Source organism: Pteropus vampyrus, unplaced genomic scaffold (assembly GCF_000151845.1).
Source record: "Pteropus vampyrus isolate Shadow unplaced genomic scaffold, Pvam_2.0 Scaffold129, whole genome shotgun sequence".
Lineage (NCBI taxonomy): Eukaryota > Metazoa > Chordata > Mammalia > Chiroptera > Pteropodidae > Pteropus > Pteropus vampyrus.
Window position 1 is genome coordinate 1,841,358 of NW_011888910.1, and position 4,977 is coordinate 1,846,334.

The 4,977-nt window shown below is 36.4% G+C and overlaps 1 pseudogene; it reads right to left on the reverse strand.

Annotated features, from left to right (window-relative positions):
* Window positions 1-3,115: 3,115 nt before the first annotated feature.
* Window positions 3,116-3,231, reverse strand: LOC111744219 (annotated as a pseudogene).
* Between the last annotated feature and the right edge of the window lie 1,746 nt (window positions 3,232-4,977).

The window sequence follows — 4,977 nt, forward strand, 5'->3', positions numbered from 1 at the left end:
CCAAACAGCCAACCAGAAGGCCAGCTTAAAGACAACATCAGCTTGTGTTCCTGATTAATACAGGTCTCACTTTAGGGCTTCAAAAACTACAAGCAACGCATTCCCTTGGGGCATCATGTGCCCCACCGAGACTGTATTTCTTGTATAGAAACCAGACATTAACTTCCTCCCTAAATCACAATGATCTTCACTTTGGGTTTTTGTTTGTTTGTTTTTCATTAAAATAGGTGTTTAATGGTAACATGATATAGCTTTTTTTTTTCCATTAGAGATGTCTTTATTATCTGTCGTTTTATTGATATATAATTCTCATACTATATAATTCACCCATTTAAAGTACAAAATTTAATGACTTTTAGTATATTTGCAGATTTGTGCATCCATCATCACATTCAAATTAAAATATTTTTATCATCCCCAAAAGAAACCCTAAACTCTGTAGCTAGCACCCCTAAATTCCCCCATCCCTTTAAACTCTCGCCAACCACTGCTCTATTTTTCTATACATTTATCTATTCCGGACATTTCATATAAATGGAATCATACAACATGTGGTCCTTTGTGATTGGCTTCTTTCATTTAGCATAAGTTTTTCAGGGTGCATTCAGTGTAGTATATTTCAGTCCATGATTTATTTTTATTACCACATAATATCATATTGTAGTAATATACCATATTTTATTTACCTATTTTTAGTTGATGGACATTTGGGTTGTTTCCACTTTGTGGTTATTATATATAATGCAGATGTTAACATTGTGTATAAATTTCTGTGTGGATGTTTGTTTTCATTTCTTTTGAATATATACTTAGGAATGGCATTGGTCAATTATATGGTAACTCTGTGTTTAACTGTTTGAGGTACCGTCCAGCTGTTTGAGTTACTGCATTTTCCAAATTGGCTGTGACATCCTACATTCACACCAGCAGTGTATTCCCACCAGCAGGGTTTCAATTTCTCCACATCTTCACCAAACCTTGTTATTGTTATTATTTACCTTTTTGATTCTGGCCATGGTAATAAATGTGAAGTCGTGTCTCATTCTGGTTTTGATTTGCATTTCCCCCAGGGCCAATAATGTTGAGCATCTGTATATGTGATTAATGGCCATTTGTATATCTTCTTTAGAGAAACATCTATTTAGATCCTTTCCCCATTTTAAAATTTGGTCATAATTTCAATTGGGTCATTTATTATTGATTTGTTATTAATTATATATAATCTATGCATATATATAAAATATGTAAATATAAATGTACTTTTTAAGTACAGGTCCCTTACAGATATATGATTTGAAAAGATTTCTCCTATTATGTGGACTGTCTTTACTTTCTTGATGGTTTCCTCTGAGGCACAAAAATTTTTCATTTTTATGATACCCAGTTTATCTATTTTTTCTTTTGTATCTTGTGATTTTGGTGTCGTATTTACTCCTTGTAGTTTTAATCTGCATTTTCCATTCTAACACTATTGAGATCTTTTTTTAAATTTATTTATTTTAATTAGTTTCAAGTATATAGCACATTGATTAGACATCTATATAGTTTGTGAAACGATCCCCCCAATCTCTCCCTCCCTCCCCTGACCAATGTATTAATGCTAACTGCATTCCCTATCCCATGCTCCCCATCCCCATGACCATCCATCAGCTACTAATTTGTATTCTTTAACCCTTCACCCCATTCTCCGAGTCCCCCAAATCCCTCTCCCCTCTGTCCATCACCAAATTGTCCACTATATTTGTGATTCTGTTTTTTATTAGTTATTTTTATTCCTTAGATTCCACATATAAGTGAAATCATATAGCATTTTTTTTTTCTGTCTGACTTAAATACCTTCTAGGTACATTAAAGCAATATTTTTTCCCATCTCCTTCCTTTTAGTCTGTGTGTGTCTTTTAATCTGAAGTCTCTTGTAGGCAGCATGTAGGGGTCTTGTTTTCTTATCCTTTCAGCCATTCTATCTTTTGGTTGGAACACTTAATTCTTTTCCATTTAAGGTACTTATTGATAGGAATGTAGTTGTTATCATTCTTCATTCTTGTTTTTGATATATGTTTTTTTCTTCTTAAAGAAGTCCCTCCAACATTTCCTGTAATACTGCCTTGGTGGTTATAAATTCCTTTAGCTTATTTTTGTCTGGGAAGCTCTTGATCTGTCCTTCAACTCTAAATGATAGCTTGGCTGGATAAAATATTCTTGGGTGTTGATCCTGGGTCTTCATCCTGTCGAATATTTTTTGCTAAGCCCTTCTGTCCTGCATAGTTTCTTTTGAGAAATCAGTTGCCAGTTTTATGGGTGTTCCCTTGTAGGTAACTATCTGTTTTTCTCTTGCTGCTTTTAAGATTCTTTCTTTGTATTTAACCTTTGGTATTTTAATTATGATGTGCCTTGGGGTGGGCCTCTTTGGATCCCTTGTTTTGGGGATTCTCTGAGCTTCCTGGGGTTTTATGTCCATTTCGTTCACCAAGTTAGGGAAGTTTTCCATTATTATTTCTTCAAACAGCTGTTTAACATCTTGATTTTCTTCAATTACACCAATCAGATGGATATTTGGACCCTTAATAGTGTCCCATATCCTCCTTAAATTATTTTTATAGTCTTAGCATCTTATCTCTTGATATTTTGATTGTGTGTCCTTGGCTTTCCTGTCCTCTAAATAGGGCATTTGATCCTTTTCTTTATTCACTTTGTTTATTCCTTTGTTTATTTTAATTAGTTATAATATACTTCTCATCTCAGATAATGTGTTCTTCACTACAGACTGGTTCTCTTTATAATTTCCATTTTCATGTTTTTTTTTTTTTTATCTCTTTGCTGAATTTATCTACACTTCCAAAAAGTTCATTGAGCATCTTTGTAACCAGTGGTTTGAACTCTGCATCTGTTAGATTACTTGACTCCATTATATCTGGATCTCTGTTCTGTTCTCTCATATGGTTTCTGCATCTTTGTCTTTCCATTTTGGCTGCCTTTCCATGCCTCTTTATATGTACTAAGCAAAGCTCTTAAGTCTCTTGGTCTTGTTGGTGTGGATTTATGAAGTAGTTGTCCAGTGGCACAGTCCTGTGAGGGGTTCAGCTGCAGACCAAATTTATTTATTTCTTATTATTTATGCCTACAGCACCTGGACTTCCTATGTGGTCTCCCATCCAAGTACTAACCAGGCTCAACTCTGCTTAGCTTCCGAAATCAGACATCAGGCTTGTTCAGGGTGGCATGGCTGTAGACCATGGACCGTGGCTCCACTGGGGCACAAACCCAGGACCTTCATGAGTGTAAAGCAGACATGCTAACTGCTACACTATGGAACCACATCTTGCAGGCCAAATTTAACCCAAGCCTCTACCCTTCTGGGGCCACCTGTTAACATTCAGCAAGTAATCCACAGATGCTATGCTTATAGTTGCCTCTAAAGGCCTCACCAGAAACTGAGGCCAGCTGGCTCCAGTGTGAATCTAGGCACTGCTCACCAAGGAGCACCTGACTTCCTGAGGATATAACTGGATGTGGCTTAGACGGGGCTGTGAGTTGGGGGAGGCAGGGTTTCAGGGAATCCTCTCAGAGGAGAGACCTCAGTTATCCAGTTTGATGACTCCTTGGCTATAGCGGTGCCGTGTTCATGCACTAAGAGTGGGGAGGGCTCAACAGGGAACAATGGATACCGCCAGCACTTCTGTACAGAGTGAGTCTCTCCTAGGCCCTCACTCCAACAATACCTCCCTGTAAGTCCCTGGTGGCCCTTGTGCGCAGCCAAATTGGCACTGGTGCTCAGAGCAAGCAGGTTCGTCACCTTGAAAATCCGCTCTCAGACACAGCTCCTTTAAGAGGTGTCTGCCGCTACCACTGCTGCAGCCTCTGTCTCCCTCAGCCACTCGAGACTGGGCAGCCCCGCATCTTTGTCCTGTCCTATCTTCTGCTGTTGCAGGGTGTTTTCTTGGATTTTTCCCTAGTTGTATGGCTTGTTTATCAAGATCCCAGGCGTTTTATTCTTACTGCTACTCCTTGTTTCTGTCACAACTTTGATTTGGTCTCCAGACAGAGCCTCTATCCTCTATACCATTTTTTTTTTTTTTCTGGCCACTTATTGAGATCTTTTAATGTGCTTATTTGCCATTTTTATTTCTTTGGGGAAGTGTGTGTTAAATCTTTTGCTTTTAAAAACTTTTTTTCTTATTTTTTTAGTGAGAGAATTCTTTATATATTTAGGATTCAAGTCCTTTATGTATTTTGTAAATATTTTCTCCCTGTCAGTGGAATTGTAAAATTCTTCATAGTGTATTGTGAAAAGTAAAAAGCTTTACATTGAAGTCCGATGAAGTCCAATTTTCAACGTTGAAATATTATTCATATCTTTTGTATCTTGTCTAAGAAATTTCTGACCAATTTAAGGTCACAGATGTTTTCTCCTATATTTTCTTTTAGAATTTTTATTGTTTTAAGTTTAACATATAGGTCTGTGATCCACTCCACAAGTTTTGTATATGGTACAAGGTAGGTTGAGGTTCAATTTCACATATGGATATTCTATTGTTCTAGTACCATGTGTTGAAAGACTATACTTTCTCCATTGAAAGAGACTAACCTTTAAACCTTTAGTACCAGTTTCTAGCAATTCGATTATGATGTTTCTTAGTGTGATTTTCTTCATGTTTCTTCTGCTTGGCGTTTGTTTAGCTTTTTGGATATGTGAGTTTATAGTTCAAATTGAATTAGGAAACATTTAGGTCATTATTTCTGCACATTTTTTTTTATTCCCCTATCTCTCTCATATCCTACTGGGATTTTAATTATGTGTGTGATGGATTGCTTGAAATTGTCTCATATCTTACAGAAGCTCTGTTTGTTTGTTTTGGCATTGTGAATAATTTCTATTGCTATGGCTTAATGTTCACTAATTTTTTTTTCTACTGTGTCTAATCTGCTCTTAATTTCCTCTAGTGTTTTTTTTTATCTTTAAAAATTCAGTTGTTTTTT